A 26,804-nucleotide genomic window follows, 5' to 3' on the forward strand; every position below is an offset into this window, starting at 1 on the left:
CTAAAGCAACAACGGGTCAATAGCTCCCACCTAAACAACTCCAAGTATCTCCTTTTATAAGTATAGTAGGAAAGGTGACCTAGTAGTGCATGTGGTGCACTATGTAGGGAATAGGGTGCCATTTGAGATGAGGCCATGGAATACTTATCACCACTATTCCCTCAGTTTTCACTGGCTTTCGTGCTACCTGTTGAACCTTGAGGCTGTCATCAAGACTAGCATGCCTGGGGCATCCTGGCACTGATGCAGGTAGGTAGCTGAGTAGTTCCCTCCTCATTGACTCGGTGGTCAGTCCCCAAGGCTGAGCAGTTCTCAGTGGCAAGAGGAAATGGGATGTGGCCATGTGTTTGGGATGTCGCTGTGTTTTGAGTTATGTGAATTTTCATAGTTGCATAGTACTGTAAATGCTAGCCATATTTAGGGTTGAACTTTCCCCAAATTCCCTGGTTTTCCTGAAATCCTGGTTAGAAAACATCTGGAATCAGTATGGAATAAGCAGGAAAACCTGGGAATGTTGCTGTCTCATCTGTTGCCGTTTCACACATGTTACATTGGGCGAGAAAGGGAAGATAAATCATACCCTTAAAATAGCTGTGTTACCAGGCTTACTGTGGGTTCCAGACCGACTAGGTAAGGTGCCTGCCTGTGCAGTTGGTTCTCCCTTCCATGCTTCCTGCCTCCTGCCCCACCTGGGACATCTTTAGAGATCCCTGTTTTTCTACACTCAAAAGACTACAATAGCCACAAGGCTGTTGACAAACAAAGCAACCATTATTGCAGTTGTTTAGCAGTTAACACACTTCTTGTAGTTTGTTTCAAGTAATATTTTTTATTTTTTTATTTTCAATTCTACTTCAAGTGGAGCACACTGTTAATAACATATAAAATAATGTCATTCAAATAAGTTGACTCACAAACATAAGTATACCTGGATGCGTATGTATCAACTTTAAAATAGGGTGTGCTTTGTTTGGGCTAATGGCTAGGTTCCAAGATGGTGTAGCAGTCGGACGTCTGTTTTGTCTTGTCCCGTGTATATATTGTTTTCTTCGTATGTATATTTATTCTCAATATCCATCTATGGATTGAAAGAGGGTGGTGACTCTAATTCCATCGGCGGCATCATTTAGGTTGGCCCCTAGGTTTACTTAGGGACCAACCTAAGTTTGGCTATGAACCGAGCGTGAACCAGCAAAGTTCCCCCATTGGTTGTTGCGTCACCTCGCCTTAGCTGAGGAACGCACCCTTAACCTCTCTCACTAAAATGTCAGAGGTCTGACAAACTACAGTGTTCTTTAAAGGAGCTCCTCTTCTGGGTGTGTTGGTACAGTATAACAGATGCCCAATCAAATTTATAAATCGGCACCATTCCAATTACACTATATATACAAAAGTATGTGGACACCCCTTCAAATTAGTGGATTCGGCTATTTCAGCCACACCCATTGCTGACAGGTGTATAAAATCGAGCACACAGCCATGCAATCTCCATAGACAAACATTGGCAGTAGAATGGCCTTACTGTAGAGCTCATTGACTTTCAATGTGGCGCTGTCGTAGAATGCCCCCTTTCCAACAAGTCAGTTTGTCAAATTTCTGCCCTGCTAGTGCAGCCCCGGTCAACTGTAAGTGCTGTTATTGTGAAGTGGAAACGTCTAGGTGCAACAATGGCTCAGCCGCGAAGTGGTAGGCCATACAAGCTCACAGAACGGGACCACCGAGTGCTGAAGCGCTTAATGCATAAGAATCGCCTGTCCTCAGTTGTAACACTCACTACAGAGTTCCACACTGCCTCTGGAAGCAAAGCCAGCACAATAACTGTTCGTCGGGAGCTTCATGAAATGGGTTTCCATGGTCGAGCAGCCTCACACTAGCCTAAGATCACCATGCGCAATGCCAAGCGTCAGCTGGAGTGGTGTAAAGCTCGCCGCCATTGGACTCAGGAGCTGTGGAAACGCGTTCTCTGGAGTGATGAATCACACTTCACCATCTACCAGAAGTACGCTACCTGTCGCAATGCAGATGTTTACTGTAAAGTTAAGTGGGAGGGGAGTAATGGTCTGCGGCCGCTTAGTTCCAATGAAGGGAAATCTTAAGGCTACAGCATACAATGGCATTCTAGATGATTCTGTACTTCCAACTTTGTGGCAACAGTTTGGGGAAGGCCCTTTCCGGTTTCAGCATGACAATGCCTCCGTTCACAAAGCGAGGTCCATGCATAAATGGTTTGTTGAGATTGGTGTGGAAGAACTTTACTGGCCTGCACAGAGCCCTGACCTAAACCCATCAAACACCTTTGGGATGAATTGGAATGCTGATTGCGAGCCAGGCCTAATCGCCCAACATCAATGCCCAACCTCACTAATGATCTTAAGGTTGAATGGAAGCAAGTCCACCCCCAGCAATGTTCCAAATTCTAGTGGAATCCTTCCCAGAAGAGTGGAGGCTGTAATAGCAGCAAAAAGGGGGCCAGCTCCATATTAATGCCCATGGTTTTGGAATGAGATGTTTGAAGAGCATGTGTCCACATACCTTTTGGTTTTGTAGTGTATGTCTTCATAAATGATTTTAAATAAGAACATAAGCTTGATTCATAAACAAGGATGGAAGTAAGTGTCTTACCACTAAATCTTACGCAAAAACCTTAGATTTAATAGATCAAATACAAAGCTTGTTTCATAAACATGGATAGAAATAATAGTACTCGTTGATCTATATTAAATTACATTTGATTTATGAAATTAGATTGGATGGGAATTCGATTACTTTCTACATTGATGCTCTTCGTTTTTCCGTAGCATCACATTGTCACTTATGAAAGTCAGAAGGTCAAAGATCATACCCCCAAAGACATGCTTACCTCTCACCGTTACCAGTATGGGGATATGATCTTTGACCCCCTCTAGGGCCTTATTAATTCAGTGCTGCGGAGAACACGGACGGAATCACAGAATCAAGACATTAAAACGCAACTCAACAATATTAAAACATTTATTGAACATAGGATATCAACTAAGTGTATTGAGTGAACGTATTAGAAAATGCGTTAATATGCCAAAGATTATCATAAGACCTGAAGAAAATGCATCAGTAATTCATATTTTCCCGTAAACTTTCTGAAGCGGCAACGGCACAGGAATCCCCTTGTCTGAATTTGCGCATTTGTCTACCACTTTGTGTAGCCATTAGCCATGATGCTAATGTAAGACAACCTCTTCTGGTAGATGGAAAGGTTCCCAAAAACCTTCTCAATTAAATGTTAACTACAAAGTAGCCTATGCCTACCTGGCAGAATGATATGATTGTTTGTATCAATCCAGTGGCCATTTTGTTTTGCGAAATCCGCAACCGCATCATGAGCATTACAGTAACATCACTAACCAAATGGTCTCCGGATGGTGCACAGTTAAATTAAAGGGTAACTACACCCACAGTGTCTTTAGATTTTTCCAGACCTCAAAACTGGTCTCCTGATGTGGTTTAAGCATGGTTGTGGACTTAGAGCAACCAAACCTGAAAAAGCAGGGAAAAACAGAAACATGAGGGGGGACTAATGGAATCAGGCGGCAGGGTAGCCTAGTGGTTAGAGTGTTCGACTAGTAACCGAAAGGTTGCAAGTTCGAATCCCCGAGCTGACAAGGTACAAATCTGTCGTTCTGCCCCTGAACTGGCAGTTAACCCACTGTTCCTAGGCCGTCATTGAAAATAAGAATTTGTTCTTAACTGACTTGCCTAGTAAAATAAAGGTAAAATAAAAAATTAAAAAAATTAAATAAGATTTGACTGATTTGTAACTCCAAAATAAGACAATACATGATTTACCATTCATTTCTGTTGGGCACAAAATAATTTGTAGACGAACCAAAACAAACTGCAAATGCATCCAACAAGTTTGTAGTCACAAGCTTGATGTAATCATTGCATGCTAGGAAAATGGGACCAAATACAAAACCTTTGACTACTTTATTTATAAGAATATTTAGTAGTGATTGCAAGTTTGACTCTTTTTACTGACTCAGATCTTTTCGACTCCTTCAGTCAAAAGAACATATTTTGACTCATTTTTGTTAATTTGAGTCAGTAATGCCCAGACTTGTAGGACCCCCTACCGGTGAACGATGAACTGAAGACTCGGAAGAGTCATGATTCTGCATGTCATTCATCATAAGGGGCATATTGGAGTTGTCAGTTGTGACATTGTTTAAAGCGCAGTTATTTGTTGATTGCTAGGCATACAAATAAGATCATTTGTTGATGCTTTTGAACAACTCTTGGCAGAATGCATTGCTTGACTGCCGTGAGGGTGATTGGCACCATATCGTTCGCGAACTGCAGCACCCCAACGATTCGTTCTCGAGTTCGAATTTGTTGTGCAAAGGCTGTGTGTATGTTTTGCTTCTGCAAATCTGTGTCCATCATAACATTCTATAATAAATTAATTGCATACATTTTTCCACCATGTGATCAATTATCAGTTCTATAAATGTATGACTTTTTTTGTGTGTATTTCACCCCCCTTTTCTCCCCTATTTTGTGATATCCCGTTGCGATCCAATTACGATCTCGTGTCATCACTGCAGCTCCACAACAGGCTTGGGAGAGGCAAAGGTCGAGTCATGCGTCCTCCGTAACATGACCTGCCAAACCGCACGTCTTAACATGCGCCCGCTTAACCCGGAAGCCAGCTGCACCAATGTGTCGGAGGAAACACCGTTCAACTGATGACCGAAGTCAGCCTGCAGGTGCCCAGCCCGCCACAAGGAGTTGCTAGAGCGCGATGAGCCAAGTAAAGTCCCCCCCCTAACCCAGACGACGCTGGGTCAATTGTGCGCCGCCCCATGGGACTCTCGTTCACGGCCGGTTGTGACACAGCCTGGGATCGAACCCGGGTCTGTCGCGCCACTCAGGAGGCCCATGTATTTTCTTCTTTATGCGACAATCTTTTTCCCTGCGCACATATATGACAGACAGCAGTTGGTCGGAGCACGGCCACTGAGCCGAAGGAGTGCGTATTAAGTCATTCAAAAATAAGGAATTGTTTGCGAACTGCACATCACTAATCAATGTCAGTGTCAATCATTTTGATTTAAAAAAGGATTACTTGTTGAACAAAATCTCTTTCTTTGAGCTATTTTATCTGTGTAAAATAAACATTTTTTTTGCATACAATATAGCTCATTATTTGAATGATTTATTTTAGAAATATATTGCTCATCTTTATCAAGGGTGTCAATCATTTCTGACTCTATATGGACAGTGGTAGTTCAGCTCAAAGCCATGTACCGCCGTCAACTTTGAAATAAAACCGTTCTTCCTCTCACTTGTACACCACAACTGGGGTGGCAGGTAGCCTAGTGGTTAGAGTGTTGGGCCAGTAACCGAAAGGTTGCTGGATCGAATCCCTGAGGTAAACATCTGTCGTTCTGCCCCTGAACAAGGCAGTTAATCCACTGTTCCCCGGTAGGCCGTGATTATAAATAAGAATTTGTTCTTGACTGACATGTCTAGTTAAATAAAGGTTGAGTAAAAAATAAACTCAACTTCCTCCTATGAAGAGCTGTGTGATCTGTAGTGTCCTGCTGTGCCAACAAGGCCAGTCTTTTGGTTTTACAGTCACTTTTTTCTTCAGAGGGCAATAAAAGCCAACATCCTTTATGCAATATGTAGTGTCTGGCATTCCTGCCTTGACCCAGCTTATGGAGTATATAATGTGTTTTGCCTCTCTCTCGCTCTTCTTTTCTCTCTATGGCATTTTAAGCGACCACGGTCACATTCTTTGGAGGTCTCTGTGTTTTGCTGAAGGTTAGTAGTGCTTTGTTTTGGAGTGGTGTCATGTTTAAACTTCAGTGGGACCATAATGACTTGTAATCAAATGTATTGGTCACATACACATATTTTGCAGATGTTATTGCGGGTGTAGTGAATTGCTAGTGGATGGGTTTGGGGGCTGACGGTTTCTAGCCCATAGTACAATGATGACGGACAACCCACAGTCAAGTGCTTGCAGGTCGCTAAAGACTACAATGTTGAATTGTTTCTCCAACTCTGTTGAGGAAGGTTCCAGTCGTTGTTACTTTTTGCGGTCTGCTTGCTGTCTATTTGCTGACTCTCAAACACTAGAAGGGGAATTGTTATTGTGGTCTGTGAGATATTGGTTAAGCTACCGAGGCAATAAGAAAACAACTAGTTTTACAGAAAAAAATAAAACATAATAAAGGTATTGAGCATACAAGTGGTCCTGAAATGGACATGTCAAGCATTACCTACAAAGCAGGCTTTTCTTTCTGTATCCTATATCCTCAACCCCCATTTCCCTCTTCCTCCTGCCTTCCTCTGGTAGCCAGACTAGCCACTAACCAGGCACCCTTCAATTGAGTGTGGGGCTGCGTGGCAGGCAGCTGGAGTGTGTTTGGCCTGTCTGAATGGGGGGGGGGGGGGGTGGATGACCTCATGTTTCCTGCATGAGTGGGGGTGGGTGTCCAGGTGCTGCAGTGTTATTGTGAGGGGGCACGGCTTCCTCCAGCGGCTGCTTTGTTGGTAAATGACTGCAATGTGATCCTGAGAGTTTGACCCTCTGCGGGAGGCAGCGTAGGTGCTCCCTGTTCTGCTGTCTCTTCTTCTCTCTCTCTGCTATAAAGGTTATTTATGCCATATGTCGTTCTCTTCCATATGTTGTTGTTCACTTCTCCCCTCACCTCTTTCTATCATAAATGTTTATTTTGTCCCTCCTATGAATGACATCAAGTAATCCTTCATCTCTACCCGATCTTGTCAATGCATGTTGTTAAAGAGTTTGGCTACTCCAATAACATTTTGTGAGAAAGCCCTGTCCACTCTCCTAGCTGCGGTTGGAACTGCATGACGTCAGCTCCAGCTCCATAGTTCTCGTGACGAAGCAGATGTTTAGGTGCACGATTCCTGTCGGGTCATCACCCCCCCGGCTCTTGTGAGTCAGCCATGACTGGCCTCTCCGGTAGGAGGATGTTGTCTACTGCAAGACTATGAGAAGTATAGCTATTGAGATATTGAAAGGCGTGTAATCATAATTTGTCCCCTCCTTCCACAAAACAATCATGTGACTTTATCCTGTATTTTAAGCCTCATCCAAAAATAAGAATTAGTCAAATGAAAGCAATTGGCTGAGGATGATGCTGGACCATCTGACCCCACAAACCAAAAAAAATCTGGCCATATCACATGACTGCGCAAAACACATGGCCCTAGTCATGACGTGAGATGGACTGTCTAGATAGTATCAACACCTTCCCTCGTGATTTAATGTTATCCTGTTCGAAATTGTTCATCATTTTAATGGCACGTCTATAGTGTGGTAACCTGCCATCTCAGTTGAACTGCTGTGAAACAACGTGAGGACGGTGTTCAGTCTGGCTTAGGCAGTCTGATGGTTGATTTCATCTTCTGGCATGCATGACGATCCCCCTCGCCTAAACTTGCAACACTGTTAGATAATGTGCCCTAGAACACTGGCAGGGCACACCACAGTGCCTAGTCAGTTATAAACATCACTCTCATTCCCCATTTTCCAATAAATGGAGGCCATGAATATATATGTATTTATATATTTTTCCTACAGCAAACATGCCTCCAAAACCAACAAGCAAAGTCACATCAAGCCGTAAATCATAGGATGGTCCTATATGATTAACAGAGGCACTTGGGGGGGGGGGGGTGTAATGTCATCCAATAATCTATACAGCGTGGTAGGGTGTGTAATTTTGTCTTGCAACACACCTGAGAGAGACACCGTGTGTACAGGCCTCTTTGCAACTGTTTACTCTGCAGCCCTATGTCCTCCATTGACGTGGGAGTGTATATGTTACACAGATATATTCGCCATGCAGTAACTTAAACGTCCCTTTCGTAGCTGTCCCCTGTTACTTTGTCAACTCCCAAAAGCATTTATTTCGAAGACCGTGACCTGCCAGAAACCTACTGGCTGACAACAATGAAATGAATAACAATGAGGAGGAAGGGTGACGTTTTAGCCAGAAATCCATTGATCAATCAAACGCATCAGCCCAAACCTTTTTCTGTTTGCTTTCTTCTAATGGTAGTAATACATGGGTTATGTATAGCGTCTTTCAAGACCCAAGACGCTTCTGCTCCGTGAACTTAAAGGCGGCTGCCAAAAAACCCACATCTGTGGGACAGACTGTCCTGAAGGATCACCCGCCCGTGATAAGCATGCTGTTTCTCTTGTCTTCTTTCAGTAATCTTATTCTCTGCTAGATTTACACCTCCCATAATGTATGTGACAGAAGTCATTGTTCATCTGGAGTGTCATGGATTTTTGTCTTCTCCTTTTTTGGGTTGCTCTTACTCACCAAGCACATGGCCTAATTGGCCATCACTTTGAGGCATTGTGGCTTGCTCTGATCCCCACCACAGAGTGATTCTCAACAGCCCAAAACAAGGCCCAGCACTGTTGCTAATGCTAACGATACAAGCAGAGAGCATTAGAGGGCCTGACATCTTTCCACCACAGCATGCTCACAAGGCTTTCTCATAACAGTGATGTCCTGGCGTAGCAATCCTTGTTTGTTCCAACATGCCATCAACACCACTGCAGTGGCTTTGTCTTTTATATGGCTCGGCTACCCACCTCGCCCCAGCACTCGCACGCTCACACACTGAGCTAAGTGCCAAGGCCGGTGTATTAGGCTTGATTGTCTCCCACCACATCTGCAAGAAATGAAACCAAATGACTGTGACATCGCCACAGATGTGGAATAATCGGAGGTGTGTGTGTGTGTGTTTGTGTGTGCTCGCATTTCCTTGAATTTGTGTGTGTGTTTGGATGTATGTGGAGTGGACCCCTTTTTGTTCAGATACTGAACCCTGTACCATAAGTTGTTACTCAGCGCATCGTCTTTTCTGAAGACGCTGTGTGATGTGTTTACGTGCGCAAATTCCTCAACCCAAGTTATGGATTGGCTCACCCTAGCCGACCCTGGACGGACCCGTCTTGCATGGATGTTACTTGTACAGATTAGATATGTGTTTTCTCCTCTTAAATTCATATGGCTATTTTGTTTATTTGGAGCACAGCTGCGAGTGAGTGTGTTCCCCTCTCTGAGTAAACACAGGCAAATCCCTGCTCCGCCTGATGGAACTGGTGGGCCATCAAGAATGTGACTCCTTATCCGGGTATCTTCAGTAGCCGCCTCTCTCCTTTTCTCCCGCGCTCCCTCTTTTCTCTTCCCATCTCCGTCGTCGAATAGACAGTCAAGTTCTCTCTCCAGAGGAGGCAGGCTTAGACTAGGCCAGACCGACCTGCCACATTCACACATTCCCATAAAGGTGTGAGCGCATGTCACTCCGTGGACCATAAATCGAAGTGGATATGATAAGTTGCCCAAGTCCAACATAAACATAGGGGAGTGTTTACTTGGCAGCACCATGGGTACATGATTGCGCTAATGTGCAAGAGTCAAAGGCAGAGTAGGAGGGGGGAGGCTGTTCCCATCACAATGCCTTGTACTTGCAGGAGCCATAAATGGGAGAAAGTGTCCTTGGCTTGGATATAAAAGAACACCAGCTCCTGGTTGATGAGGAGAGGAAGACGGAGGTGATTTACGACAGGACGAGCAATGGCGAGCCACTGCCAGGGATGTTGAATGAAGGGCTGCAGAGAGGAGTGGCCCAAGAGGAACACCGTTAATGCTCAAAGGCACATCTGTCAGTGGCCTGTCACAGCTTGGCTTAATCTGAGATTACTGCAAGTCCCTACTGTTTAGATGACGTTCAGTCCATACTAATGCTATTGACTCTCGCTTGTAATGAATGGCTTGTGTTAGGCACTAGGCCGGAGATATTCCACTCCCTTTTTTTCTGCATGTTAAAGGTAGACTCAGTAATATGGCGTAGATGCAGAAAATAAACAGCGTAGTGGGGTACATTTCTGCAAGTCTTGCATCTCATTTCTATCTGCAGTGCTGCACATGGCGATGTAATTTAGCGGCGTCTACCTTTTTAATTCAGCAGAGCGGAAGAGAACATTGTAATTTTATCAGACACACTTGATTAAACTGTTTACCTTTTACTTGTAAGGTCTTTTGTCAAACAGTCGGCTCAGATCATAGGACTAAATGTACTCCAAACAGCGTAATCTGTTTGTTTGATAGGTCTCGCAGAACCAAAGGGTGGATTAAGCCCAGGATGTTTGTGGATAGTTGAATATACACTGTAAAAAAAATATATAGTTTCAACTAATTATTATTAAGTAACAGCCTTTTTTACTTTACTGAACTTTTCTATTAGTGTTAGTTGAATTGAACCTTTTTAGTTGGCCCAAACCTGGCACCAATTTGAGAAGTCAGACAAAAATTCTGTCAACATTAAATGTGTTTGCTCAACTTGTCTCGTGTTCATTCACCTATTATTTGGGCATCTTAACTTTTAAAAAATGTTTTAAAAGTCTGTGGAACCAGTTACTTAATAATAATAATAATTCTATTTAACAAAAATATAAACGCAACATGCAACAATTTCAAACATTTTCCCGTGTTTCGGCTCATATTAGGAAATCAAATCAATTGAAATGAATTCATTGGGTCCTAAACTATGGATTTCACCATCCATGCACGTTGCCATCTCCATTCAGACTAATTTAACGGGGGTTGCCAGATTACCTCTCTACTCTCCACTGAGACGGAGTCAAAGCTACACATTCTCAACGCATTCCCCCATTCCTCTCGAGCAACGTCTGGCAAACATTATTAGTTGTTTGTTCTCTACTTTTTGATATACTTTAGCAATTTTTGCACTTCAAGTGGAGTAGGAGACCTAGGCATCAAACAACCACATCCAAAGCAAGTGCAAAGGAAATGAAATCAATGAGTAGAACGGGAGAGCGCCAGACTGCTTGGAAAGCAGTACAGCATAGGGCCAATGACACCAACACCATGACTAAACCCCGAAAATATTTCAACCCCCCATGCCTGCTTCCTTGAAGAAGCTGGTAGATGGAAACCCGTATTCAAATTTTGTGATCGCCGAAAACAGTGGCACCCCACTGGTCAAAAACTGGTTGAATCAACGTGGTTTCCACATTTCAACCCCCCAAAACATCAATGTGATGTCGTTGAATCAACATGGAAAAGTGATTGGATTTTGAAACAAGTCATCAACGTACGGGCGTTTCATCTTCTTTCACCCATTTAAAATCAATAATATCTAAATCCAATGACATGGTGACACTTTTGAATTCACAAAAGTTTACAACTCAACCAAATGTAAAATCAAAGCTAGACGTTGAACTGACATCTGTGCCCAGTGGCACAATGTTAGAGGGCTTTCGGTCTTCCTAAGTCTGCATATAGATGATAAGGATCATCGGTCAGACCACGTCATACTTCTCTGTTGAACGCAGAGATAATTTGTGTATGCTGTATATGTGTGGTCCTACACGTTCTTGTGTTTTGTGTGTGTGGGTGCCAGCTTTTTAACCTTTTATAGTGTAGCCAGATTGAATGGTGTTTACTGTAGAGTGCCGTGGGGTGCCCTTTTATGTCACCATCTGTGGTTGACTGTGATGCTGTGCAAGCTAGCATCCCACTAATCAGGGCTGTGCAGTAGATCTCGTTAATTTACACCTTGTGTGACAAACATGTACTTTTAGTTGATCGATGGAGACGCCAGGTTTAGTCAGAGCAGTGGCTAAACCTGGTGCCTTTGCCTACACACTACAGGTTTAGTCAGAGCAGTGGCTAAACCTGGTGCCTTTGCCTACACACTACAGGTTTAGTCAGAGCAGTGGCTAAACCTGGTGCCTTTGCCTACACACTACAGGTTTAGTCAGAGCAGTGGCTAAACCTGGTGCCTTTGCCTACACACTACAGGTTTAGTCAGAGCCGTGACTAAACCTGGTGCCTTTGCTTACACACTACAGGTTTAGTCAGAGCAGTGGCTAAACCTGGTGCCTTTGCCTACACACTACAGGTTTAGTCAGAGCCGTGACTAAACCTGGTGCCTTTGCTTACACACTACAGGTTTAGTCAGAGCCGTGACTAAACCTGGTGCCTTTGCCTACACACTACAGGTTTAGTCAGAGCCGTGACTAAACCTCCTAAAGAAGAGACATGTATAGGACCAGAGTAAAGGAGGGAGTTGAGAAAGAGCGGTGGAGATTGTGGATGATAGATTGAGAGAGATAAGACATGTCTGATTGGGACTTGACATAATTCAACTCCACTATCTGTGTTTACCGAAACACCTGTGCTTGCTTACGGTGTCTCTTTATTTAACCAAAGTGCTGGGTGGACTTTGCAGTTTATCACTTTGCAGTGAATTAGGTGGAGAAGACGAATAGTGTTTTGCATGGCTGCATGATAAAGAGATCCCATGTGACACAGCGAGATAAGAGAGCGTGACGGATTGTGGCTCTCCTCTGGTAAAGTCGAAACTGGATTTCTTAGATTGGGCTCTCCTTCAAGCGCTATTGAACACTACAATAGTCAAGTCCAAGAAAAACTCCCTGTCCATTCGCACCAAGGTATATCTGCTAGTTTTGATAATGATTATGATAATTAAAAGATGTCTACTGAGCATCTACTTATAACAACCTGCCACTCCCCAAATATCTTCTATGACAAGGAAGCAATGACCTGCCCTTGACCTGGCTACTACAAGTTCTGACTCCTTTTCCTCAGCAGTGGAGGCAGAAGAAGTGTGCGACCAGAGTGAATGAGCATGGAGAATGTGCCTGCATTGCAAAGTCCAGCACATAGTGCACCTTATAGAATAAGGAGTTTCATTTCTGTCTGGGCCCATGAGCTACCATCTTTCATGCACAACTATGAACGTGGTCCAGGTTCTCAGGTTGGAGAAGGGCAGAGAGATGGAGAGGTAAGGAGAAGGGTAGCGGAGGGGCACGGAGTGGAGTCCTTGGCATGGCAGCTTGATTTATGGACACCTTTTGAAGTGTGCACATTCCAGCCGGTGTGTGTGTGTGAGCCGGGGCGTTCTCCTCACGGTACGGAGAGGGGGAAAAATGACCCGCGGGTCGCTGACCCCCACTGGCTGCACCACTCACATATGCACTTCCTGATTTTGTGGCAATTCATCAGCATGCATTTGACAGACACGTGACATTCTCTTCTCTCGGGTCCTTTGTGAAGGTCAAAGAAAATGAGAGAAGGGGGAAGAGAGAGAGAGAGAGAAAGGAGGTGGTCCTTTTTGATGGGTCTGCTGGGGATCATAACATTGGGTCAGGAGAGGCGTGTTTCAGCACAAGCCAGCAGTCTATCCTCTTTCTTCCCTCATGCCGAACTCTGGAAGGATGTTTAGTAACTGTGTGGTTGTGTAAGTTTTGTATCATTATTCCCTAGTGGCCTAATGCTGAGATGTTTTTATTTTTTTTATCCCCCCCCATGGCCGGTGTGTGTAAAACTTGTCACTTTTCCCTGTTATGACAGCTTCAGTGAAATCAGTGTTTGAATGAGCACAGCTTTCATTGGTCTCTTATACCAGTGAGGAGGGTAATTTGGCAGGATTATGCCTATTAAACCCTAGCGCTTCTTATCCCAGTCTGGTCCACTCTCTGTCTCGACTGGTTATCCACTCAGTGTGCTTTAATGACTGGACCAGGATCTGCCCACTTTGTTTTTAGAGCTCATTTCCTAAATATATCAAGTTGTTTGATCTTATCGGGTTCAATTATGAGTGGAAGAGTTGGAATTGTGAATATAAGCAATAATTACACTCAATGGGAAGTCCCCCCAAAAAAGAGACTTTGTTTTCATTCCTGTTCCCTATATATGGTGCCCTACGTTTGACCAGAGCGTGAACTATAGAGAATAGGTTGCCATTTGGGACTCAGTTTAAACAAACTGCTGGTGTGTGTATACAGCTGCTCGCCGTGTCTGGTCTTCCTGCACAAGTCACCCATTGTCCCCCGATTTTGTATTTTTGTCTTTGAGCCCTCGATCTTCCCATTTAGCTTTTCAGTGTAAAGAAGTTGTGTGTGTGTGAACTTTTGCATGTGCTGTATATGTTTGTATGTGTGCACAGTGGCCTGTGTGTGTTTCTTTGTCTAGTTGCTTGTCTCTGTGTCAGGCGTGTTCATACAGTACATGTCTGTTTTTCTTTGTGACCGTGTGTGCATGCCTGTGTAGGTGTGTTTGTGTGCACATATAGTACTCGTGTGTACTGTGTACTGGGGTTGGGATCTGTGAGATATCCCAGAGCGATCTCTGTTTGGGGGTACAGGAAGGAGCAACTGGCCCCCGCGTTGTCGTTGACCCCATGCTAGTCATAGGGGTCGCTGTCCAGCAGGAAAGGAACTCACTTCTGGCGCCTCCTACAAATTCCGGAATTAAAGAAATGGTCATTACGTTTTTATGAGTGGAATTTTTTTATTTGAGATGGGGGGGGTACTCGACATAAAAATGCCTGCCCGTTGCGCCTGTCGCTCCACCATTATCACACCCAGTTATTAGGTCTATTATTCTATTTTTGTACTGTAGATATTTAGTACGCTGCTTTTAATATGCTTCTGTTACACTGTCCCTTACTGTACTGACATGGATTGACCTGATCTTCAGGTTCTGGAGGCTTTTGGCCAACTTTTCCAGCGTTGCATCAGTTTTGTATATTAATTTTATTTTGGGCACCTCGGATCCAGCTGCCAGCTCCTCCGCCAAAGACATAATGTGGTTTTATGGGGGCAAAAGTAATGAAGTCAGCCCACAAGTCATGTACAGTATCCCCTGAGAGTGAAAAAAAAATGTATCATGCACTACATTGAGTGAGAGAGTCAACATATTTCGCATTGCCACAGCATCACCTCCAGAACGCTGGTTGCTGCCCTCAGTGAACTCCGGGAGGACAAGAAGCAAGGGAACACTTCACTGCCAAACGTTTTATGGTGCCAGGGAATGAGGGCACTGTTTACACGTCTCCAAGGAGACCTTACTCTGTGAAGAAAAAAAGGGCCTCTGCATATTACTGGAAATGACTTATAACGGTGATTCATCCCAGTCGTTTCCCATTTGGCAGGTTCCCTCAGCATTTTCTGGACATACGTGATGTTTTTTCCCCACAAATAAACCCATCTTTTCAAGGTTATGGAGCGAGAGAGAGAAAGGGATGGTTTTTGGTGACCGCAACTTACTCTTTTGAGTTGCAGAGAACATAGCTAGGGTAGATGAGGTCAACTTTAGTACTCATTACAAGTGTACTTACTACTCTCACCCCCAGGTGGTATATACTGTACTCGATACCATCTACTGCATCTTGCCTATGCCGTTCTGTACCATCACTCATTCATATATCTTTATGTACATATTCTTTATCCCTTTACACTTGTGTTTGTGTATAAGGTAGCAGTTGTGGAATTGTTAGGTTAGATTACTCGTTGGTTACTACTGCATTGTCGGAACTAGAAGCACAAGCATTTCGCTACACTCGCATTAACATCTGCTAACCATGTGTATGTGACAAATCAAATTTGATTTACTAGGACCGATATGCAACACTTCCAATAGGACCGATGCCTATACCTGCAACCTATACCTGCAAGCCACAAAGCCTCCAGATAGTCCCAATGTAGGTTTGAAATGGAGAGAGCGAGAAATAGGGAAAGAGACCATTGCCACATTGACCAAAAATCTGGCATCTTAACCCAAGGATCAGGTGCCACCATAGCAATCATGAGTGGCCATGTGTGTTTGTGGAATAATTGCTTGCAGTTGTGGCGAGCAGCAATTGTGCGTCGCCATCAAAGGGTGCTCAAATTGCTGACTGTGCGGGCTCTGAAACTCTACACCAGCTCCTTGATGCTGAGTCGGCAGAATCAGGCGACCCCCTGGGAATGGCCAGTTTACAGGAGCCATTTTGGCTCTGTGCCGCATGGTCTAGCCTTGGTTTTTGGTCCCTGTGGGTTGGAAATGGACCTATAAAAGGCGGTGGGGCATGAGGGGATGATGTCAAAACAACTTGCTGATGTATTCATGAACATTGTGCTTACTCTTGTCATGCTAAATGGTCTGTGCAGCATTTGACTAGCCAACTTTGTGTCAAAGGTTAAGGGAACAACACAGATTACCATTTTAGTAAGCAAATATAGAATGTGAAGTGTCATTCAGGTCAGATCCGTAGAAACCAGGAAGGATGGAATTTGCATTGTCCGTTACAGACGAAAGGAAATCCACTGCTCTGGAAAGGAAGGATAAGAGGCAGCATGGATCTTTCACCACTGTCTCTGCATGATGGACCGGGCTCTGAAAAATGCCTTTGTTCTGTATATCAAGTTACCGGTGTCCTATCTCAGCCATTTTGAATACAAAAACAAATGTATTTCACCTTTTATTTAACCAGGTAGGTAAGTTGAGAACAAATTGTCATTTACAATTGCGTCCTGGCCAAGATAAAGTAAAGCAGTTTGACACATACAACAACACAGAGTTACACATGGAGTAAAACAAACAAAGTCAATAATACAGTAGAAAAATAAGTCTATACAATGTGAGCAAATGAGGTGAGATAAGGGAGGTAAAGGCAAAAGGCCATGGTGGCGAAGTAAATACAATATAGCAAGTAAAACACTGGAATGGTAGATTTGCAGTGGAAGAATGTGCAAAATATAAATAATGGGGTGCAAAGGAGCTAAATAAATAAATACAGTAGAGGAAGAGGTAGTTGTTTGGGCTAAATTATAGATGGACTATGTACAGGTGCAGTAATCTGTGAGCTGCTCTGACAGCTGGTGCTTAAAGCTAGTGAGGGAGATAAGTGATTCCAGTGTCAGAGATTTTTGGAGTTCGTTCCAGTCATTGGTAGCAGAGAACTGAAAGGACAGGCGGCCAAAGGAGGAATTGGTTTTGGGGGTGACCAGAGATATACCTGCTGGAGCGCGTGCTACAGGTGGGTGCTGCTATGGTGACCAGCGAGCTGAGATAAGGGGGACTTTACCTAGCAGGGTCTTGTAGATGACCTGGAGCCATTGGGTTTGGCGACGAGTATGAAGCGAGGGCCAGCCAACGAGAGCGTACAGGTCGCAGTGGTGGGTAGTATATGGGGCTTTGGTGACAAAACGAATGGCACTGTGATAGACTGCATCCAATTTATTGAGTAGGGTATTGGAGGCTATTTTGTAAATGACATCGCCAAAGTCGAGGATCGGTAGGATGGTCAGTTTTACGAGGGTATGTTTGGCAGCATGATTGAAGGATGCTTTGTTGCGAAACAGGAAGCCGATTCTAGATTTAACTTTGGATTGGAGATGTTTGATGTGAGCCTGGAAGGAGGGTTTACAGTCTAACCAGACACCTAGGTATTTGTAGTTGTCCACATATTCTAAGTCAGAACCATCCAGAGTAGTGATGCTGGACGGGCGGGCAGGTGCAGGCAGCGATCGGTTGAAAAGCATGCGTTTAGTTTTACTTGTATTTAAGAGCAATTGGAGGCCACGGAAGGAGAGTTGTATGGCATTGAAGCTCGTCTGGAGGGTTGTTAACACAGTGTCCAAAGAAGGGCAAGAAGTATTCCGAATGGTGTCATCTGCATAGAGGTGGATCAGTGACTCACCAGCAGCAAGAGCGACCTCATTGATGTATACAGAGAAGAGTCGGCCCAAGAATTGAACCCTGTGGCACCCCCATAGACTGCCAGAGGACCGGACAACAGGCCCTCTAATTTGACACACTGAACTCTATCAGAGAAGTAATTGGTGAACCAGGCGAGGCATTCATTTGAGAAACCAATGCTATCGAGTCTGCTGATGAGGATGTGGTGATTGACAGAGTCGAATGCCTTGGCCTGGTCAATGAATACGGCTGCACAGTATTGTTTCTTATCGATGGCGGTTAAGATATCGTTTAGGACCTTCAGCATGGCTGAGGTGCACCCATGACCAGCTCTGAAACCAGATTGAATAGCGGAGAAGGTCCGGTGGGATTCTAAATGGTCGGTAATCTGTTTGTTGACTTGGCTTTTGAAGACCTTAGAAAGGCAGGGTAGGATAGATATAGGTCTGTAGCAGTTTGGGTCAAGATCCCCCCCCCCCTTTTGAAGAGGGGGATGATCGCAGCTGCTTTCCAATCTTTGGGAATCTCAGACAACACAAAAGAGAGCCTTGAAACCAGTCCTACTTCAGCAGGGGTCCAACATTTTCTAGCTACTTTTAAATTTCGAAGCATGTCGCAAGCAGCTCATTAATTCTTTCCTAGCTTTCAAATAGGCAGTATTTTGTCATTTCACATTCTGTGTTTCTCCATTTTATTTTTCCTGGTTTGGGATTTTTTTCAGTTATTCACTCAAAATTACAAGTATTCATAGAACATCCAATGTCATTGTTTTCTCTAAGTCCATGTTAATGCTTAAATTGCATCAGAAGAAAATTTTGGGGCTGAAAAACAAACAATGAGATTTTTTGTGTAATACCCCTTTACTTGTGCATTTTGTGAAAGAGGAATGTGCTGGTCTAGGGATGTTTTTACTGCTGCATATATCCAGTGGTGGGGAAAGTACCCAATTGTCATACTTGAAAAAAAGTAAAGATACCTTAAATGACTCAAGTAAAATTGAAAGTCACTCAGTAAAATACTACTTGAGTAGAAGTCTAAAAGTATTTGGTTTTCAATATACTTCAGTATCAAAAGTATAAGTAATTTCATACGTTAATTTAAGCAAACCAGACATCACAATTGTCGTGGTTGAATATTTAATTTAATTTATTTTTTTACGGATAGCCTGGGGCACACTTCAATACTCAGATAATTTACAAACGAAGCATTTGGGTTTAGTGAGTCCGCCAGATCAAAGGCAGTTGAGATGACCAGGGATGTTCTCTTGATAAGTGTGTGAATTGGACCAGTTTCCTGTCCTGTTAAGCATTCAAAATGTAACAAGTACTTTTGGGTGACAAGGATAATGTATGGAATAAAAAGTACATTTTCTTTAGGAATGTAGTGAAGTAAAAGTAGTCCAATGTAAATGGTAAAGTATAGTTACCCCAAAAATGAACTTAACTGTACTGTATTTTTACTTAAGTATTTTACACCACATATATATAATTTTTTATTTTACCTTTATTTTACTAGGCAAGTCAGTTAAGAACAAATTCTTATTTTCAATGACGGCCTAGGAACAGTGGGTTAACTGCCTGTTCAGGGGCAGAACGACAGATTTGTACCTTGTCAGCTCGGGGATTCGAACTTGCAACCTTTCGGTTACTAGTCCAACGCTCTAACCACTAGGCTACCCTGCCGCCACGACAGTTTTTAAATCAAAGTCCCACCCAATTTTATATAAATAATCATTATATTATTCTGCCAGGTAAGCCTACTTTGCAGTTAACATTTAATTGAGAATGTTTTGGGGTAAGTGTTTTTCTATCCAGAAGACACTTCTCATTATCACAAACTGGTTACAAGAAGTGAATAAGAGACAAACGTGCGCAGCACACAGACATACAGAGGCAATATTGATGGAACTTAATTTGCAAATATTATGTTACGTTTGGCTTTTTAAGCCAATTCTGGCTAACTAGGAGTGGGATCATGTCAATGTGGATTTGATTGGTTAGAGCTTGAGGTGTCTGATACTTGTGAGATTTGTTTCGGACAGTTTGTGCTGGAACACATGCACTTTCAGAATTGTTTTGCAAGCTACCAGCGTTCGACCTGTTGGAGACGCCTGTACTACAGCATAACATGTGTGACCATTTCTATGACTGGATCCCTCCCCTCCAAATGAGAAAATCACAATTTCCGTACCAATATCCAAGTTTCAATAAAGCGCCACAGTTCAAAAATATCTGATAGATTTAGTGTTTTTTGTTTCTGGCTCCAGACATAACAGCCTTGTGTCTGGTGACTGGGGAGGTTGTTGTGACTGGGGAGGTTGTTGTGTCTGGCTGTAGGTACAAACGAGGAGAGCGGGGAGGGAGGTCGAGATGTAAAACACCGGCAGAGATGAAATTGTCACCACGCCAGTGAAGATATTGCATAGGAGGACTCCCTCCGTTTCCCCTTCTGAAGATATGTGCAAACACCATCCTCCCCGGAGACCAGCTAGGCTGACCTGCTGCTGAATCACTCTGAAAGGGATCCAGAGTGTATTGACCCACTGTAACTAAATATTCTGGTCGTACCGCTCTAGTAGCACCATTCTCCTTTTAGGTGGGAGAAATGCAATACTTTTTCCTAGGATCAAGCGAGGGCGGCGTGTTTTTGTTCTGTTGCAAGCATTAATAACATTTGCCACACCAAAAAAGAACTACAGCCTTCGACAGACATTCAAGCAATCCCATGGTATCTTCACGTCCGCATTTACACCTTGCTCCAATGACGCCTCAGAGGATGATATTGAGCCAAACCCCTCCCCTCACTCTGCCAGTGTCTGTAGGGTTCTGCTTTCAAAGAGATGAAAGAGATGTCCTGGCCTATCCCCTGGATTGGAGTGCAGATGATGACAGGCAGCCCAGCCAGGGGGAGGACAGGACAGTGACGAGAATGATGGGATGGCCATGTTTGGTAATAAATCTTCACGGTGCTGCTGGTCAGTCGGAAACGGGGGAGCAAGGCCACTCCTGGGAATCAGGGTCATTTTGGCTTCTGAACAGTACCCCCCCCCACACACACACACTCCATATAACACACTCCCTACCAATGTCCACTATAGGGCCCTAACTGAGAACTACATGCTTGCTCCTTTTTTTCAGACATTTCTCTCTCTCTCTCGCCTTAGCGTTTAAGTATATTTTCTTGTTTAACTTCATACTCTTTCTTTTTTTTTTAGCATGACTAGCGTTTTATCCTTTGGTTGAAAATGATCTCTATATAGCCTTTTCTCTCAGCTATTTAGTCTCTGCATTCCTTCACTTCCTGTATTCCCCTTGCAATGCTGACAGTCTTGTCATGATCTTTCCATCAACTAGTTTTTCCCCACTCAGGTCTAGGCTGATATATCTCCCCGCTTGCTACCTGTCTTTGTCACTTACTGTACCTCTCGCTTTCTCTTTCTCGCTCTCTCCGTTTTTGCCTCTGCCCTCTTCACATTTACCGGCGAATACCAGCGCTGCAGAGAAAGTAAAGGCAGACCTTCCTGCATTCTCCAGTCAGTGACTGTCCAAAACCTCCTTTGGCATGCTGGAGTTGACTGCATACTTCCCCCGAATCTAAACCAGATGTGAAATTGTAATGTATGGCAGTGGTTTTTTTTTTCTCTTTCTCTTCAAAGGAAGACAAATGTGGTCCAAAAATGTAGTCTTTTGACCATCCACACAGTGATATATAAAAATACATCCAGATACATTTTCCAGAATCTAAAGCTGTCCTTCATGGTTGGTTGAAAAAGCACCGTAGGATTTAGAATAATTTTTCTGTTATTGCTTGGTGTTGGGGGAGCGTTATGGTAAGCTTGGATAGACAGTTCGCAGAGGGGGGAGGGGATATATGAAAGTTGCATTTCGGACTGCTTTACTTCTGAGAGTAGCTATTCATTCTTTCCTCACAATGAGCGTGTCCTCTCTTGGCAAGTAAGAATGTGCTTTTATCACAATGTACTTTTTTTGGCATTTACAGAAGTCCGTAATAGGCCTACAGCAATTACTGATGAGGGCTGCGTTACCTCCTTTCCTGTGGTTTACTGACATTCTCCATAAGATGCTTTAAATCACCATGAAACTCCTGTTCAATGTTAAGCCCCATTTTTCCCCCTCCCATTCGGGGCCAGTAAGCATATATCCGTCTACTCACTGCGCAAAGTAAACCCTGCTAACGTTCTAGCGGAGGTTTGTGTCCCACATAAGCCTGTCTTTTCCCGGGTTTCCTCTGCCTCTCTTCAAATCTCTAAATCACATCTCTCCTCTACACCTGCTCGCTCATTAAAAGCTAAGAGAAGAGACAAATTACAAAGGCCCTGCCACAGGTAGTCATTTGGCCTCCTTTATGTTTACAACACTCCCCCTCATCGGAGCCCTCGGTGTCCTCCCACCACCACACCAGGCTGTGTTTAAATGCTCAGGGACAATGACCGGTTAGGCCTCCTGTGTCTGGTGCTCTGCCCAGCCCTCTTTTGGTGAAGTCAAACCCTCCCGCATGGGAACAGTGTACCCCTTTCTCGCTACTGAGCTAAACAAAGCTGAGATGTACTGGGTCTGCCTGTTTACGCTTCCAGCGTAGTTGCTGAAACCATGTGGGAAGGACAATATGAGAAGAAGAAGAACATATCTGAGCCAGCACAGTATGGCTTGAGTCTGCCTGATAGTATGAAACATGGTCAGTCGAGGCAAAGCATCTCGGTGGTGTTATTTTAGGGATCACGGAGAATCGCGATGGCCACAGCAGTAGTGTTTTGACGGGGCCTACTGATTGTAGCCTTATGAAATGTGTGAGAAATAAGGATGTGGGTGGGTGGGCCAGGTTGTTCTCGTCTGAAAGTGGGGGAGAAAAGATGTAGAAGTGGCAACTCTTCCGCTGGAGCCGATCTGTGGCTTCACTCCGAGGCTGGAAGCGTAAACAGCGGCGGCCACAGATTGCGCAATGGCTATGCAAGCATCCCGACCCGTGGAAGCTATGGAGTGCTGGGGCGGAGTTGGCCTGTTCCAACCACACTTAAGGAAATGTTGGTTTGACGAAGGTTTGACCTACCGAAACGCATCAGTTTAACATATCGTTCCATTGAACTTGCCACCTCAATAAAGGCATTTTAATTATGAAGAGTGAGTGCCTTTGTCCTCCTCGTTTTTTTTTATGTTGGGTACTATTGGAAAGCACCTAGCTAGGTTCTGTGTCATCCCCATGTGGATCGTCATTCTTCAGTTAGAAGCCGAAAGCATCTTTGTGGTCTGTGTCTGTACATTGGGTTGTTATAGTGACTGTTTGTAAGCCTGGCGTTATCTCGTTTTCATGAGCAATTTCCCTCTGCTTCCTCTGACTTCATTGGCTCACCCCTTCCTCATAGTTACTGTAGTGTCTTTATCTGATACTGCGAATGCCAGCAAGAGCAGTTCACAACGAAAAAGTGCAAACAGATGTTGCACATGTGTCCCCCTAGTTTGACTTTGTGTTGCCTCATCGTGCCTCTTCTCTCTTGTCAACCGACTTGCATAGGCCGAGTTAATGTCTTCAGAAAGTATTCACACCCCTTGACTGATACAGTGTCTTCAGAAAGTATTCACACCCCTTGACTGATACAGAGCCTTCAGAAAGTATTCACACCCCTCGACTGATACAGAGCCTTCAGAAAGTATTCACACCCCTCGACTGATACAGAGCCTTCAGAAAGTATTCACACCCCTCGACTGATACAGTGTCTTCAGAAAGTATTCACACCCCTCGACTGATACAGTGTCTTCAGAAAGTATTCACACCCCTCGACTGATACAGAGCCTTCAGAAAGTATTCACACCCCTCGACTGATACAGAGCCTTCAGAAAGTATTCACACCCCTCGACTGATACAGTGTCTTCAGAAAGTATTCACACCCCTCGACTGATACAGAGCCTTCAGAAAGTATTCACACCCCTCGACTGATACAGAGCCGTCAGAAAGTATTCACACCCCTCGACTGATACAGAGCCTTCAGAAAGTATTCACACCCCTCGACTGATACAGAGCCTTCAGAAAGTATTCACACCCCTCGACTGATACAGAGCCTACAGAAAGTATTCACACCCCTTGTCTTATTCCACATGTTGTTGTTACAGCCTAAATTCAAAATTGATTAAATAGTATTTTTCTCTCTCGCCAATTTACACACAATACGCCATAATGACAAAGTGAAAAAAAAAAAAATCTTCACATTTTTGGAAAAGGAAATACATGATCTAATTTGCGTTAGTATTTACACCGCTGAATCAAGAGTTTTGTAGATGCACCTTTGGGTAAGTCTCTAAAAGCTTTCCACACCTGGATTGTGCAACATTTCCCCAATAAAAAAAAGTGAATTCTTCAAGCTCTGTCAAGTTTGTTGTTGATCATGGCTAGATAACCCTTTTTAGGTCTTGCCATAGATTTTCAAGTAGATTTAAGTCAAAACTGTAACTCGGCCACTCAAGAACATTTACTGTCTTGGTAAGCAACTCCAGTGTAGATTTGGCCTTGTTCATTGTGAATTAATCTCCCAGGGGAATTCATATCCCAGTGTCTGGTGGAACGCAGACGGAATCAGGTTTTCCTCTAGGATTTTGCCTGTGTTTAGCTCCATTCCGTTTATTCTGAAAAACTCCCCAGTCCTTAATGGTTACAAACATACCCATGACATGATGCAGCCACCACTATAGTAAAAAATAGAGAGAGTGGTACTCTCTGTGTCCTGAATACAAAATGTTAATTGCTTTGCCACATTTTTTGCAGTATTACTTTAGTGCCTTATTGCAAACAGGATGCATGTTTTGGAATATATATATATATATATATATATATTTTAATGTACAGGCTTTTTCTTTTCACTGTCAATTAGGTTAGGATTGTAGAGTAACTACAATGTTGTTGATCCATCCTCGGTTTTTTCCTACCATAGCCATTGATCTGTAACTGTTTTAAAGTCACCATTGGCCTCATGGTGAAATCTCTGAGCTGTTTCCTTCCTCTCCGACAACTGAGTTAGGAAAGACACCTGTATCGTTGTTGTGATCAGGCGTATTGATACACCATCCGAAGTGTAATAATTTTACCATGCTCAAAGGTATATTCAATGTTAGCTTTTAATTTTAACCATCTACCAATAGGTGGCTTTCTTTGCGAGGCATTGGAAAACCTTCCTGGTCTTTGTGGTTTGTGTGTTTTTGAAATTCACTGCTCGACTGAGGGACCGTACAATTATCTGTATGTGTGGGATACAGAGATGAGGTAGCCATTCAAAAATCTTGTTAAACACTGTTATTGCACACAGAGTGAGTCCATGCATCTTATTATGTGACTTAAGCATTTTTACCCCTGAACTTATTTAGCCTTGCCATAACGGGGGTTGAATACTTATTGACTCAAGACATTTCAGTTTTTTTTTATGAATTTTAAAATCCGACTAACACAACACAATGTGGAAAAGGTAATGGGATGTGAATACTTTCTGAAGGCACCACTTATCTAGCACGACTAACAGTAAGCTAGATCATTCTGTCCCCAAAAGCCTAAAAAGGCAGTTGAACCTGACAGCCCGTTGATGTCCTGATGTTAACCGAAGTGGCCAGGCAAATGTCCAGCCATCTTGGCCTCATAGTTTTCTCTATGGAGAGTGTAGTCCTTGAGAATGATCAAGTGTTTAAATCCCAAAGGACTCTGACCTTGCCTTGCATTCCAGTTTATGAGTCAAGGGATTGTAATGACAGCCTAGAACAAACAGGTTCTGGACCATTTAAAATATTGTTGTGTAATTCACGCCATTTGACATTTAGCATTTGTCACCAAATGGAAAGTCTTATCTGGCTGACACGGCATGATGCATTGAGTAAATAAGACCGGGGAGAGGTTCCCCGTTTTGGCGAAGTTCTGAAATGGCCATATTGTAATTGGGCTGTGACACAAATGAACTTTTCTCGATATGCTCAACCGGGCCTTAAATGATATAGTGAAGTGTCCAGCGCTGTATTTTCTACCCGTCTTAAAGCCAGCCAAGGAGCTTTACTCTGTCTGGAAGTCATCCAGACAGTAGAACTGAGGAACACAATGTGGTGGTATGTGTTTATCCAAACCCAACGTTTCACTTTTCCTCTGCTCTGATTTATGACGTGTCATAGGTTTCAGATCCAACGCCAACATTGGATTTTCCTCTAAATGGCACCGTCTTCTTTGCTCTTTCTATCTATTCCATTTGGTTTTCCCCTCACTCTGTCTTTGCCTTTTTGTCTCTGTCCCTCTCATATTCCCCATTCTAGCCAGTTTAGCTAATGCAACAAATTGTCATGTTTTAATAAATAAAAAATACTAAGCAGGTTAATATTAACTGATACACTAAATGACCAAAATGATGCGGACACCCCTTCAAATGAGTGGATTTGATAAATTCAGCATGGCCGAGCAGCCGCACACTAGCCTAAGATCACCATGTGCAATGCCAAGCGTCGGCTGGAGTGGTGTAAAGCTTGCCGCCATTGTACTCTGGAGCAGTGGAAATGCATTCTCTGGAGTCCTCTGGCAGTCCGCTTCATCATCTGGCAGTCCGACGGACAAATCTTGGTTCGGTGAATACCAGGAGAACACTGCCTGCCCGAATGCGTAGTGCCAACTAAAGTTTGGTGAAGGAGGAACAATTGTCTGGGGCTGTTTTTCATGGTTTGGGCTAGGCCCCTTAGTTCCAGTGAAGGGAAATCTTAACCCTACAGCATACAATGACTTATAGGCATTTCTGTGCTTCCAACTTTGTGGCAACAGTTTGGGGAACAGTCCTGTTTCAGCATGACCCTGTGTAAATAATTAGGTCCATACAGAGATGGTTTGTCGACATCGGTGTGGAAGAACTTGACTGGCCTGCACAGAGCCCTGACCTCAAACCCCATCGAACACCTTTGGGATGAACTGGAACGCCAACTGCGAGCCAGACCTTATTGCCTGATCTCACTAGTGCTCTTGTGGCTGAATTGAAGCAAGTCCCCACAGCAATGTTTCAACATCTAGTGGAATCTCTTCCCAGAAGAGTGGAGGCTGTTATAGTAGCAAAGGGGGGACCAACTCCATATTAATGCTCATGATTTTAGAATTAGATGTTTGACGAGCAGGCGTCCACATACTTTTGGTAATGTATGTGTATATGCATTGATGTTTTTATATACATCAATGGTTAGTTCAATATGTGTAAACTATATTCCTTTGGGCTGCAATAGGAAGCCATCTTTGTTTCCC

The 26,804-nt window shown here is 43.6% G+C and overlaps 1 protein-coding gene across 1 annotated transcript in view; it reads left to right on the top strand.

Moving 5' to 3' along the window:
• LOC115105447 (four and a half LIM domains protein 3-like) overlaps positions 1-26,804 on the top strand; it is a 41,046-nt gene that overhangs the window by 922 nt on the left and 13,320 nt on the right. The gene's annotated exons all lie outside the window — the stretch shown is intronic.

Source organism: Oncorhynchus nerka, linkage group LG3 (genome assembly GCF_034236695.1).
Source record: "Oncorhynchus nerka isolate Pitt River linkage group LG3, Oner_Uvic_2.0, whole genome shotgun sequence".
NCBI lineage: Eukaryota > Metazoa > Chordata > Actinopteri > Salmoniformes > Salmonidae > Oncorhynchus > Oncorhynchus nerka.